Raw genomic sequence first — 15101 nt, 5'->3', positions numbered from 1 at the left:
CTATGCTTTCTGCCAGGGTATAAAATTTCAGCACCTGCCAGAGGTTTCTCTAAAGAGCTCAATCATCTGATGGTGTGTTTGCTGTTTAAAGGCTTGTGCCTTAGATTTGGAACAGACCTAGACGTTCTAATTCTGATTTTGCTACTCAGGAACTCTGATCGCAACTTCTTAGATCCTCAGTTTCATCATCTGTAAAATGGGAATCGTAACTGTAAGTCTCTACAATGTTAGTAAGCATTTAGCCTGGTGCCTGAGCTAGTACATTATGGTAATACCAACTGCTATTGTTAATAATAACTATTAGCAAGTAGTTTCCTTTCCTGAATATGTTTTATGCTCTGTTTATACCATTTAGTCAAACTGAAAAAATATTGTTGATTTACTTGTTGGGGTAATTATAAGTGCTGACTATGGTACTGTTGGTAGGGTTCCTGCATAGATAATCTAATTTAGTTATTAGGTGCTTAAATTCTTGCTGAAATGAATTGTGAAAAAAAAATCCTGAAAGCATTGTTTTGGCTGTTTAATGATATGTTTGGTAGAGATGTGATAATGATGGAATTGGATTAATTAGGGGGTCTTTCAGTGGACTGTTTAGTAGTAAATTTGCAGGTATCTTTTCAGATAAGTCCAGGTGTCAGATGAATGGTTTGAGTTTTAGGTTTACCTGTAGCAGCCTGACAGATAGAACAGGTCCTTTCTGAAGAAAGACTTGTAAAAACAAGTATCTTGAGTCTTTCAGGATGTGGAAGTTGATATCATTAAACTGCAAAGAAAAGAGAAGGAAGAGTTGTGCGTTGCTGATTGACATTTATTTCTGTCTTGGCAAAACTCACACTGGGCTTCGTGGGAAACATTCTGCATAATCGTAATCACCGGAATCTATTTAGTGCTCACTGGTTTCCAGGCACCATACATACTTACATGTATTTTCTTATTTATTCCTTGCATGAAACCTAAACCAGTAGAAACTATAAGCTTTTCTCTGTCTATACACAAAGAAAGTAGTCATTTACTCAGAGAGTCTAAGTAACTTGCTCAAGATCACAAAGCTCAAAAAGCGATAGGACGGATGTTAACCCAGGCCGACTGACTGCAAATCCCTCACTCTTATCTAAACAAAACTTGTGAATGAAAGTCCTTTGTTTGCAATGAGATTCCTGTTGACTGAGGAAAAAGGAATGGTCTTCAGTATGTATCAGGCACAGTTTAATGTCTATGCTTTAAAGTGGCCCTTTACTTCCTTGCTCTTAAGAGAGTTGGATGGGAAGCCAGACTCTCCTGCTGGATATGAACAGGAGGCATGTAGCCTAACTGCTGTCAGCAGCTGGCCATAAAATGCAAGGGAACTGGCCTTAGGCTGAAGCCGATGCTGCAAACAGCAGAGTGGGGAGTTGGGACATTCCTGGGTCTTTGATGACATCACTGGATTGACCCAGAAGCCGGCTCTGTTTCTGAACTTTGGCTAATGTAATCTATTTCCTTATTCAATATGGCAGAGACAGCTAGTTGCCTCTCCAATGTCATTCTTTCCTCTAATGAAACCCCAGGTTTGTTCAATGTGGCCATTGCCAGTTAAAGCCTTGTATTTCTCTGTCCCTTTTGTGTGGGGTGGCTGTGCAAAATAATTCTGGCCAATGATACATAAATAGAAACCCACGCTGGGCATTTCTAGGAAAGTTGTGCTTTTCTGATAAAGACATTGCTTCTTCTTCCTTCCTGATTCCTGGAATACTGGTGGTTGGAGCTGGATGCGTGAGGAAAAATAAGAAAATTGCAGAGACCTGGGCTCTGGGCTGCCAAGGTAATGCCGGGAGGCCTTGCCTTCATGTTATAGGAGAGAAAAGAAAATCCTTATATGTTTAAGGCATTGTTTCCCTGTCTTTGATATTGGCATACAAATGCAATTCTTTGTGGTTTTTGTTTGTTTTGAGACAGGGTCTCTCACTCTATCACCCAGGCTAGAGTGCAGTGACATGATCTCAGCTCACTGCAACCTCTGCTTCTGGGGTTTGAGCGATCCTCCCACCTCAGCCTCTTGAGTATCTGGGATTACAAGTGCCCATCACCATGCCTGGCTAATTTTTTTTTTTTTTGTATTTTTAATAGAGATGGGGTTTCACCACGTTGGCCAGGCTGGTCTCAAACTCCTGACGTCAGGTAATCTGCCTATCTCAGCCTCCCAAAGTGCTGGGATTACAGGCATGAGCCACTGTACCTGGCCTACAAATGCAATTCTTGGCCCAGACATTGAAATATTTCCTTAATGTGAATCCTTTCTTGGTGTTCTCGATATCTATTGCTGTATAACAAACTATCCTAAAACTTAATGCCTTACACTTATTATTTTTCATGTTTCTGTGGGTCAGAAATTTGGAAGAGCCACAGAGAAGACAGCTTGTCTCTGTTTCAGAATGTTTTGGGCCTCAGATGGGAGGACTGGAGTAGATGGACCGGGACATCCAAGGTGGTTTCTTGATTTACATATGGCCCTTTAGTGATGTCTTCACATGGCCTTTGTCTCTATCAGCAGAACCTGGTCTTACATGGTGGCTTAGGGATCCAAGAGGGAGAAAGCAGAAAGTGCCAATCTTTTTAAGGGCTGTGCCCAGAGCTGGTACTGTGTCTCCTCCACCCCATTCGATTGCTCACAGCTGGGTTGAAGGGAGTTAGAGATCTAGTTTTCACTTCTTGTTGGGAGGAGGGAAGAAATTGTTGGTGGTTGTCTTTGGAGACAAGCATCACCCTTGGTAAATTGGGAAGGAAGGATTTGTGGATTTGTAGACAACTCCCCCTTTTTAGATATAGAGGCTAGTCTTAGAACTTAACCTCTATCTGCAGAGTTCAGTGCGCCCTTGTGGGTTATATGGTGCTGTTTAGCTCTGTATATTTTTCATTATCAGGCAAGACTGACAATTTGCCATTTTGCCATGGCACCTTTGCAAGGTTGGCAGAGGAGACAGTCATGTGCAAAGACAGGAGAATGCCAGTGGTGGATTAGAGCATCAGGATCTGGGAGGGTGTGTGTGAGTGAAAGTGGTCTCTCACTAAGAAGGAGAGAGATCACTTAAAATTGAGTGTGTTGAAGTGAATGAATGAAGAAAGAACCTGCTAGTTGGTATTTGTGCCCAGAAATAATGGGGACTTGGTTGCCATCTGAGAGATGTTGAATCATCTACCTACCACCAGCCCAGAACTGTGCAGCTATGAACATGGCAGATGTAGGTCCCTTTACATTCAGCAAGGAAATGGGGTCTTCGCAACATGAAGAGGTCACAGTTATTTCCAGTTATGGGGGTTTCAATAGATTCCAAAAGGAAGTAAAGCCAAAAACTGTAGTAGATTTCAGTGCTTTCATTCAACAAATGAGTACTTTTTTTTTTTTTTTGCCTGTAATTGTGTTTAATAATAGAGACATAAAAAAAAATGAGGGAATAAAATAATTAACAAGCAGCCAACCAATATTTCATTTAAACCTGTAAATACGTGTGATGTAGTACTGATAAGAGTGTATATTTTGTGTATTTAAAGTGGAGAGTTCTATGAATGTTAATTAAGTCTACTTGTTCCAGATCTGAGTTCAAGTCCTGGATATCGATGTTAACATTCTGTCTCATTGATCTATCTAATATTGATGTTGAGGTCTCCCGCTATTATTGTGTGGGGGTCCAAGTCTCTTTGTAAGTCTTATATATCTGGGTATTTCTGTATTGGGTGCATATATGTTTAGGATCTTTAGCTCTTCTTGTTACATTGATCCTTTTATCTTTATGTAATATCCTTCTTTGCTTCTTTTGATCTTTATTGCTTTGAAATCTATTTTATCAGCAAAAATTGCAACTCCTGCTTTCTATTTATTTATTTTAACTCTCCATTTGGTTGGTAAATTTTTCACCATCCCTTTGTTTTGAGTCTTTATGTATCCTTGCATGTGAGATGGATCTGGATGTAGCATACCAATGGGTCTTGGCTTTTTTTGCCTGTCTGTGTCTTTGGATTGGGGGATTTAGTCGATTTAAATTTAAAATTAATAACAATATATGTGTGTTTGATACTGTCATTTAATGTTAACTGGCTGTTTTGCCCGTTAGTTGATGCAATTTCTTAAATATGTTGATGTTCTTTATTTTTTGGTATTTTTTAGAAAGGCTGATACTAGTTGTTCCTTTCTATTTGTAGTGGTTCTTTCAAAAGCTCTTGTAAAGCAGGCCTGGTGGTGATGAAATCTCTGAGTGCTTGCTTGTTCACAAAAGATTTTATTTTTCCTTCGCTTATGAAGCTTAGTTTGGCTGGATGTAAAATTCTGGGTTGAAAGTTTTTTTCTTTAAGGATGTTGAATATTGGCCCCCACTCTCTTCTGGCTTGTAGGGTTTCTACTGAGAGATCTGCTGTGAGTCTGATGGGCTTCCCTTTATGGGTAACCTGACCTTTCTCTCTGGCTGCCCTCAGTATTTTCTCTTTCATTTCAACCCTGGTGAATCTGGCAATTATGTGCCTTGAGGTTGGCCTTCTTGAGGAATATTTTTGTGGTGTTCTCTGTATTTCCTGGAGTTGAATATTGTCCTGCCTTGCTAGGTTGGGAAAGTTTTCCTGAATAATATCCTGAAGCGTATTTTCCAGCTTGGATTGATTCTCTTCGTCACATTCAGGTACACCTATCAAACGTAGATTAGGTCTTTTCACATAGTCCCATATTTCTTGGAGACTTTGCTCGTTCTTTTTTATCCTTTTTTCTCTAATCTTGTCTTTTTGTTTTATTTCATGAAGTTGGTCTTCGACCTCTGATATCTTTTCTTCTACTTGATCAATTCGGCTGTTAAAACTTGTGCATAGTTCACAAAATTCTCGTGTTGTATTTTTCAGCTCCATTAATTCACTTATATTCCTCTCTAAATTGTGTATTCTTGTTAACATTTCGTCAAACCTTTTTTCAAAGTTCTTAGTTTCTTTGCATTGGGTTAGAACAACTTCTTTTAATTCCCAGAAGTTTCTTATCATCCACTTTTTAAAGCCAGCTTCTGCTAATGGAACACAGTCTTTCTCCATCAGGCCTTGTTCTGTTTCTGATGAGGAACTGTGATCCCCTGTAGAGGGAGAGGCGTTCTGAGTTTGGGTATTCTCAGCCTTTTTAGGCTGTTTTCTTCCCTTCGTTATAGATTTATCCATCTGTGGTCTTTATAATTACCGTCTTTATAGTTGGGTTTCTGAATGGACGTCCAACTTGTTGATTCCCGGCGCTAGAATCTGAGCAACCCACTGCTCCAGCCAAAACAGTGGCTTTAAGATTGATGGTGCTTTTCTGACTCTGCACCAAGAACCGCCACACCAAGGCAGCGGCAAAACCGCCTCACCGGCCTCAAGAGTCACGCTGGCGACAGGTGGGGCTCCTCTGCTGGGAATCTCCTGGTGTGTGAGCAACAAAAATTGATCTGAAAGTGTGGCGTCCTCTCGTTCTCTGCTCTTTCAGTGGGAGCTGCAATCCCGAGCTGCTAGTGATCAGCCATCTTGGATAATCCCCAACAAATGAGTACTTTGAACATCAACCCCCTAAGCAAGTGAACCCAAACCAGACTAAGCCAGTGACTGTGTATGCCCTCATGCGGAGGAAGAACTAAGGTTTTTGATCTCAGGCCCATGTGGCAGGCCTCACAGATTCTAGACATGGGTCTCTAGTGCCAGAGGCAAAAGGATGATGGAACTTTATAAAGAGTTGACCCCGAAACCTGAGGGTCCTGTGGTAGTAGAAGGGTTGACAAGGGTTAGGATGCAGCCTGCACTGCCCATGGAGCAGCCGTCCTGGCGGACTCCAATCCTGAACCAGGGATTGGCTGAGACCGACGCAGGTTGATATGGTTTCGATTTGGGTCCCTGCCCAAATAGCATGTTGAATTGGGCAGGGACCCAAATCGAAACCATATCAACCTGCATCCCTGCGATGCAATCACCTGGTGATAGGTGATTGTAGTATCACAGGGATGAACTTCCCTCTTGCTGGTCATGTGATAGTAAGCGAATTGTCATCAGATCTGGTTGTTTACAAGTGTGCAGCACTTCCTCCTTCACTGTCTTCCTCTTGCTCTGGCCAAGTAAGATGTGCCTCCTTCTACGCTTTCTGCCGTGACTGTAAGTTTCCTGCGGCCTCCCCAGCCCTGCTTTCTGTACAGCCTGCAGAACTGTGACACAATTAAACCTCTTTTCTTTATAAATTACTCAGTCTCAAGTAACTCTTTATAGCAATGTGAGAACGGACTAATCCACAGGTGTCGTCACAGACTGACCATGAGAGACCCTACACACAATCTTGTGACAGGGCTGGAGAGGGTCCCGGGAGAAGATTCTAATGGTTGGGATTAGACTTTTATAAAGCCACCCTTCACGAGTGCCTGTTTGTGGTCACTCACCATAAACATGTTTTCAATTTCTGCTGCCAGGCACTGGGCAGGAGTCTTTTCTTGCCTGTGGTTTAGAGAACACAGAGTGGGTGAGAAACCTCTCTTAGTCTATTTTCTGTTAATCAGCCCTAGAAGGAGACTTATGTGTTTGTTTATAGGTGGGGAGCGTGTTTATTTATGATACCAGTTTTCTTCAGGTTTAAACTAGAAATTCTGGGCTCATCCACAATACTTCCCTCTTTCAAAAAAATTTTATTTTATACTACCCTCCCTAGAGGGAGCGAATAGGGAGATAGATTGATGGAAAGATGCATGGGTGGTTGTAGGTTGAGGACAAAGATGCTATGAGGAGGGTGTGTGGAGATAAATTGGCATTGGGGCTTCCCTGCCAACCACTGAGCTACATGGCATGGCCCATGCTTCTAAGAAGTGACTCCTGCTGGCCAGGCCCGAAATCCTTTGGTTTACTGTACATTTTGGTTTTGTTGAGGCAGGAAGCAGGTAGATAGCCTTGAACCAAAATGAAGGAGATGGTTGCTGATGTTTGTGTCAATCAGGAGAGCATCTGGACGCAGTCTGCCAGCATCTGTCTTATTCCAGGCCATAGAGGAACCCAGGGAAGATTGGAAGAGGGTCTGGGGGGACTCCTGGCTTCCCCTGTATGAAGAAGGGTAGATTAGTCTATTTCGTGTTGCTGTAAAGGAATATCTGAGGCTGGGCAGTTTGTAAAGAAAAGTGGTTTATTGGGCTTATGATTATTCAGGCTGTACAAGAGGCAAGACACCAGCATCTGCTTCTGGTGAGGGCTTAGGGAGCTTCCAATCATGGTATAAGCGTAACGGGAGCCAGTGTGTCACATGGCAAGAAAGAAAGCCAGGAAGAGAGGGGATGGATGTGCCAAACTGTTTTTAACAACCAGAACTTGTGGGAACGACCAGTGAGAATGCACCCAATCCTGCAAGAATGGCATCAAGCTGTTCATCGGGGGGTACCCCCATGACCCAAGCATCTCCCACCAGGCCCCACCTCCAACGTCAGGGATCAAATTTCAACATGAGACTTGGAGGGGACAAGTGCCCAAACTGTGTCAACTGGCAACTCATTGCTTACCTCTCCTGAGCTTGAAAGAGGGAAATAGATTCATTTTCAGAAAGATACTCTAGGAACAGGATTGGCCCAGAGGCCGCATCACTGTGGGAGGTAGAGAGGAGTAAACAGGGGAAACACTCTCTCCGAAAGCACCAGCCTGATGTCTATCTTTGTGCCATATGCATTCCTCTGACCCTTCCAGTTTTTTCCCAGCCTCAGGAGTCTTCTGCTGAAATGCAACTACCTTCAAAAACTGATACTTTAAATTTGTACGTCTCCAATTGCCATGTGCAGTGGTATAAATGGGGGTGGAGAAGCCCATGTGTTAAAGGTAATGCAGTCGCCTGCCCCAGAAAAGGTTGCCATTTGCCTGGTAAGAAATGCACAGTATTCTTTCCACATTAAGATTAGCCCAGATGCTGTGTGACACAGCACACATTTGCATGAGTGTTTGAGATGTATCTTTGAAGAATCCAGAACACCGTGTCACAGGGTCAGCCTTTTTTGCAATAAGGGGTATGCAGTCAGGCTTACGTGATTAGAGCAATTGCATCTTAAATTAGTCCTCTGCTGAGATCAGGGCTTTATGGGAATCCTCCAAAGGCCACAGTGGTAGGGGGTGGAGGGGGACATCAGACAGAATTGCCTAAGTGGGAGCCGTCGAGGAAATGATTCTTAACTTTCCTTTTATCATCTGAAGTAAATTTCACTGACTTTCTTAGGACTAGTCCAGACTAGGACTGTGCATTAGTTTTCAAAAACCCAATTACCTGGTATTAACTACAGGCATACACCAGGGATATCATGAATATCACAACAAAGCAAGCCACCCAATTTTTTTGGTTTCCCAGTGCATACATAAAGGTTATGTTTATACTACACTGTAGTCTATTCAGTGTGCAATAGCATTATGCCTAGAAAAACAATACTTTATTGCTAAAACATGCTAATGATCATCTGAGCCTTCAGTGAGTTGTAATCGTTTTGCCTTTGTGGAAGGTCTTGCCTTGATGTTGATGGCGGCTGATTGATCAGGTGGGTGGCATCTGAAGGCTCAGGTGGCTGCAGTAATTTCTTAAAACAATGATAAAGTTTGCCACATTAAAAGAGTTTTCCTCTCACAAAAGATTTCTCTGTAGCACCTAATGCTGTGTTAAAAATTCTTTTAAAATTATTTAAAAATTCTTTCAAAATTGGAGTCAATTCTCTCAAATCCTGCCATTGCTCCATCAACAAAGGTTATATAATACTCTAAATCCTTTGTATGAATTTCAACAATGTTCACAGCATCTTCACCAGGAGTAGATTCTATCTCGAGAAGCTACTTTCTTCGCTCATCCATAAGAAGCTGCTTCCATCCATTCAAGTTTTATTGCGCGATTGCAGCAACATCTTCAGGCCCCACTTCGAATTCTCTTTCTCTTGGTATTTCTATTCACATTTGCAGTGACTTCCTCCACTGAAGTCTTGAATCCTCAACGTCATTCATGAGGGTTGGAATAAATTTCTCTCAAACTCCTGTTCATATTGATATTTTCACCTCTTTCCATGGATCACAGCTGTTCTTAATGGCATCTACAATGGTGAATCCTTTCCAGTTTTCAATTTACTTTGTCCAGATCCATCTAAGGAATCACTATCTATGGCAGGTATAGACTTACATAATTTTATTTATTAAATCATTAGACTTGAAGTAGAAATTATTCCTTGCTTCAGGGTCTACAGAATGAATGCGGTGTTAGAAGGCATTAAAACAAGATTAATCTCCTTTAACATCTCCAGCAGACATGTTGGGTGACCAGGTGTATTGTCAATGAGAAATAACATCTTAAAAGGAATCTTTTTTTTCTGAACAGGTCTCAACAGTGGGCTTAAAATATTTAGTAAACCATGCTGTCAGCAAATGTGTTGTCACCCAGCACACAAATGGAATGTGTCATTCCATTTATAGAGCACAGACAGAGTGGAATTATCATAATTCTTAGGGTTCCTAGGAATGGTAAATGAGCATTGGCTTCAACTTAAGGTCACCAGCTGCATTAGCCCCTAACAAGAGAGCAGCCTGTCCTTTGAAGCTGTGAGGCCAGGCATTGACTTCTGCTCTCTAGCTATGAAAGTCCTAATGAGATTATCTTCCATTTGAAGGCTGTTACACTTCCCTTGAAAATCTTTGTTTAGTGAAGATGATGACCTGAGCCAGATCCCCTGGAAAACTTGCTGCAGCGTCTCCTTCAGCACTTGCTGTGTCACCTTGCACTGGTATGTTATGGAGACAGCGTCTTTCCTTTAATCTCATGAATCTTTGCTACCTTCTCATTTCTCTTCTGCAGGTTCCTCACCTCTTTCAGCCTTTACAGAATTGAAGAGAGTTAGGGTCTTGCTCCGGATTGTCTCCTTTGACTTAAAGGAATGTTGTGGCTGGTTTGATTTTTCTATCCAGATCACTAAGACTTTCTCTATCAGCAATAAAGCTGTTAGCTTTCTTCTCATTCATGTGTTCACTGGAGTACCACTTTTAATTTTCTTCCAGAATTTTTCCTTTGCATTCGCGATTTGACTGGTGCAAGAGGCCTTTCTCAGCTTTTGACATGCCCTTCTCACTAATTGTAATCATTTCTATCTTTTGATTTAAAGTGAGAGATGCGAGATACTTCCTTTCACTTGAACACTTGGAGGTCATTATCGGGTAATTAATTATCCTACCTTCAGTATTGCTGTGTCTCAGAATTTAGGGAGGCCCGAGGAGAATGGGAGAGACAGAGGAACAGCTGGTCAGTGGAGCAATCAGAACACACACGTTAAGCTCTCCGTCTTGTGTGAGCACGGTTCATGGCGCTCTCCCCACAAAAAAATTACAATAGAAACATCAAAGATCACTGAGTGCAGATCAACATAACAGGCAAAATAATAACAAATTGTTTGAAATATTGTGAGATTTACCAAAATGTGACACAGAGATAGGAGGGGAGCACATGCTGTTGAAAAAATGGTGCTGGGGCCGGGCGCGGTGGCTCACGCCTGTAATCCCAGCACTTTGGGAGGCCGAGGCGGGTGGATCACGAGGTCAAGAGATGAGACCATCCTGGTCAAAATGGTGGTGGCGCGTGCCTGTAATCCCAGCTACTCAGGAGGCTGAGGCAGGAGAATTGCCTGAACCCAGGAGGCGGAGGTTGCGGTGAGCCGAGATGGCGCCATTGCACTCCAGCCTGGGTAACAAGAGCGAAACTCCGTCTTAAAAAAAAAAAAAAAAAAAAAAGGTGCTGATGGACTTGCTCAAAGCAGGATTGCCACAAATTATCTGTTTGTAAAAAGCGCAATATTTGAGAAGTACAATAAAATAACGTGCAATAAAACCCGATGTGCCTGTATTTGAATATGTGTATGTGCTATCTAACTATCTAACGTTCAGTAGTCTCATTGCTTTCTCCTTCCCCTTTTAAAATCTCAGAATCTATTGTCTGACCACCAGCCTCCCTTCTGTGGGACTTTCTTGTGTGTTTGGTCTTTGTGGCCATCGCCTGGGTGGCTGACCTGGGGCTCATTAATTCTGATACCTTGACACCTTATTGATGCTGCTTATGCTAATTGTAGGTGCTGCTACAGCCTCAGTTCTACTTGTTCCTTTTTGCTCTTTTAGCTAAAACCTCAGGGGGACTGGTTTTGTCATGTTGCTCATTTCCATTTTTCATTGCTTTTCATTATTTCTGTAGTGGACGCAGTGTCAGGCTGAAAAAAGTGTGTTCCTCTTTTTAATACAATCTAGGAAACTCCAGAAGGAAAGAAGACATAAGCATGATTTTTACTAAAACCTATACAGTTCTTCATTTTTGCCTGTGATATTTATTATTTATTTTTAAAACAAAGATGTTGGCCAGTCTTAGGCAATTTAAACACATAAAAAAACAAAACAAAAACTGTCATACCTGCTCAGACATTCTCCAGCATGTAGTATGAAAACAAAGTGAAGCAATTGCTTACATCAGCAGATTCCTACACCTTGCTGAATACCCTAACAACTTGGCTCCAAATATGACTATCGGGGACGAAGGGGACTTGGGTTGAACAATGACAACAAATAAACAAACCCCGCTGACTGGTTGATGAGATGGAGGATAGATGGTTACAGAACCAATGTTGGGGGATGTGCTGAAATAGCACAGAGCCACAATGGGCAGTGGTTCCCAGCTCTTACTCATTTTTTTTTTTTTTTTTTAAGACAGAGTCTCGCTCTGGTGCCCAGATTGGGGTGTAGCGGCACAATCTTGGCTCATTGCAACCTCCACCTCCTGGGTTAAAGCAATTCTCCTGCCTCAGCCTCCCGAGTAACCGGGATTACAGGTGCTCACCACCAAACCTGGCTAATTTTTGTATTTTCAGTAGAGACGGGATTTCACCATGTTGGTCAGGCCGGTCTCACACTTCTGACCTCAGGTGATCCACCCACCTTGGTCTCCCAAAGTGCTGGGATTACAGGTGTGAGCTACTACATCCAGCCCTCTTGTTCATTTTAAAATTACTAGTCTGTGGTTGTTTGGTAATGTGCACAGGGCACTGTGGGGTGCTGACATCTGGAGAGAGTGACAGAGGCATTGGAGTGGGGGTGCTCTGTTGGGGAGAGCCGCAGTCTGGTGACAATATTGAGTATGTTATTGTATGTTTTTGTGTGTCTTTGGAGTGAGTGAATATGGTGGAAAAAGACCCTGGAAGGGGAGTTTGAGGTCAGACAGGAAAGGGCCTGAATGCCACATCAACTTTGCCATGGGCCCCGCATTCTGATGACACTTGTGTGAGTCAAGGTTCCAGGAGACTCATTGTAGAATCAATTGAGGAGAAGTTAATGAGAGGATCATTTGTAAAGGGGTGAGCATGGTGTAGGGAAACCGTTCAGGGTTAGTGCAGTCCCTGGATTTAAGAAAAGAGAGTGCAGCTATCACCTGCAGGCCTGAGGGTGTGAGAAGAGGGCGTGACTCCTTTACCCTGAGAAGGCTGGGGCTGTTTGCAGACCCCACAGGGGAGGAGCTAGGAGATGAGTACTTGCTTTTCTTTCTCCATCTGGTCTGATTTCCTAGCGTTGCTGCCTGTACTAGTCAGGGTTCTTTGGAGAAACAGAACCACTGTGGTAGTGGTGGTGTGTGTGTGTGTGTGTGTGTGTGTGTGTGTGTGTGTGTGACAGACAGAGGGACAGAGAGACATTCGTTTATATAAGGAACTGGCTCATGGGATTGTGGAGGCATGGTGAGACTGAAGACTGATGGGGTAGGCTGTGAGGCTGGAGACTCAGGGAACATTCGCAGTTTAAGTTCAAAGGCTGTCTGCTGGCAGAATTCCTGCTTGCTCAGGGGGAGGTCAGTCTTTGTTCTATGAAGATCTTCCACAGATTGGATAAAGCTCACCCCCGTTAGGTAGGGTATTCTGCTTCAAGTCCGCTGATTTAAATGTTATTCTCATCCACAAAACAGCTTCATAGAACCATGTAGAATAATGTTCGACCGTGTATCTGTGTACTGTGTCCGACCAAGCTGATACATTAAAATTAATGATCACACTGCCCATTGGTCGATCTCAATCAGAAGCCAGAGGGCAGGGAACCTGGATGCTTTGGGGGTGTGCCAGCCTCCGAGGCAGAGTGGTAAAGGCTGGACATGGAGGGGCAAACCACTCACCCCAATGTGATGTGAAAAAAGAAAGGGAGGGTTTTGCCTTTGCATCCTCTCTCTTCTGTCTAGAAGCTTGGATTGGGGTCGTGGGTCTTTCTGAAATTTAAGTGTTTCCAGAGACCCTGTATAATACAAGCCCTCCTCCTGCCTCCCTGCAAATGAGTACAGGCTTCAGGTAGAAATGAAATCTCTTAAAACACTGCTGGTTTTCCTTTATACTTTTATTCAATTTTTTTCTTAAATTACATGAATGGCAGTATAAGCCATGTGTGATTTCAAAAGGCAGTCACCTACACAGTCTGGAGAAATAGCAAACTTTAATCTTGAGATCTGTGTGCCGATTTCACTGTAATAATCCCCCCACACCCTGCAACCTGCACCCTGGCTGTTCTGCACTTGCAGAGGATGGCACAGAAGGACTTAAGTTGTTTCAAGAAAGATTTAAGTGAGATCTGATAAGCAGCTTTTTTACGGAGGCTGTGGATACTGGGAGGGGCTCTCTCCATTGGGCTATTTTGGATTTTGGACTTTACTGGAAAGCAGGTACGCCAGGGTCAAATTCACATCAGAGCAACACGTGTAAAATGGAGACTTGAAGAGTTTTTTAGCGATTCCAATGAGAAATGGTTTTTAATAATTGGATAATTGCCTTAATTCTCCACTTCATTTTGTATGATGCAATGTGTTTTGAGTTCTGCAATGATGTTCTACAGGAAATGACAAGAATTTGAAAACTATTATCACAAACAGATGACAAAGTGCTGTACTGGAGATACCGTAGGTCTAAATTCAGTTGACCTCAGGGATGGCTTCTAGAAGCAGAAAAGCCATGACAGCAGGGGCCATCCAGGTAGGGGGGCAGGCCAGCCTCTGCCCTGGTTAGCAGGGAAGTAGCAGGCTGCTGCTGCCTCGGCAAATTTACTTCCCTCTCTTGGGTCTTCCTTCCTAAAATGAGGGTCTGCTCGTGTCCCAGAAAATGGAGCAGAGCTGTGAGCATCATCTCCACCAGATGACACAGCTCAGATCATTATTCACATGTATGCCATGTATGGCATGGCTCGTGGGTGGAGGGAAACCAACCTTTCTGTTCTGGCTATAGCTGATTGGACTGGGCAAATATGCTGAGGCCACAGAGGGGCTGTGTCTTGTTTGGACATACGGGATGTCAGAGGCTCCCAGGGTTCCTGGGGGAGAGTCAGCCTAATCAAGGTGCCCATTTGACTAGTAGAAATCAAATCAAATCAAATGAAATCAAACAAGTATGTTATCTTTCAAGTTAATGCTAAGAAATCTGGCAGGTCACTTGAACTTGCTACCGCCCCGAAATGCCGAGTGATGAATCTGTCTCCATGAGGTCGCTGCATGTTTCAGAACTGGGATGCAAAGTTCAACTTCTCATGATCCCCCATTTTCATAGGTATCCTTGCAATACATTGCCATAATTCCAGGTGATCTGAGTCCCTCTTTCTTGTCCACTTGACTGGTTTGACTGACTTGACCAGTACAATCCCATCAAGCTCTAACAGTGTAACATTCCAATTCGGCTGTGACGCAATGTGGTGGCTGGGAGGCAGGGTGGTGAAGGAGCTAAGCTAATGGGCTCTGGGGTCACACTACCTGGGTCCATTTTGAGCTCTGCCAATTAGGTTGGGGTAAGTTCAACTCCTGTAGCACAAACACCAAGTAAGAATGCCTTCAACAAGCAAGATGGACGTTTATTTCATGATCACATAACAGTGTGGGTGTAAGCAGTTCAGGACTGATGTGGCAATCCTAAAATCTGTGGGATCCAGGCTCTTCTTGTCTTGTGGCTTCACCATCTTCAGGGTGTTTCTCTCACCCCTATGTTTTAGGTGCCTTCCGACAACCATAATCCTACCAGAAGAAAAAGGATGTAGGGAAGGGAAGGCACAGAAGGGAAGCTGCTCACAGGGCGACACCAACTGCAAAGGCAAATGGGAAG

At 43.1% G+C, this 15101-nt stretch overlaps 1 long non-coding RNA gene across 1 annotated transcript; it reads right to left on the bottom strand.

The window, feature by feature from the left end:
* Positions 1 to 13583: 13583 nt before the first annotated feature.
* On the bottom strand, positions 13584 to 14604 carry LOC116551510. The gene is made up of 3 exons (XR_004268977.1): positions 14219 to 14604; positions 13937 to 14083; positions 13584 to 13845 (listed from the first exon to the last, which is right to left on the bottom strand). It is a non-coding gene; the product is annotated as an uncharacterized LOC116551510 (long non-coding RNA).
* Positions 14605 to 15101: the final 497 nt, after the last annotated feature.

The sequence above is a fragment of the Sapajus apella genome, unplaced genomic scaffold (genome assembly GCF_009761245.1).
Source record: "Sapajus apella isolate SASKATOON/1434 unplaced genomic scaffold, GSC_monkey_1.0 scaffold10, whole genome shotgun sequence".
Taxonomy (NCBI): Eukaryota; Metazoa; Chordata; class Mammalia; order Primates; family Cebidae; genus Sapajus; species Sapajus apella.
Note: the sequence above shows the minus strand (reverse complement) of the source record. Positions and strands in the feature narration are given on the sequence as shown.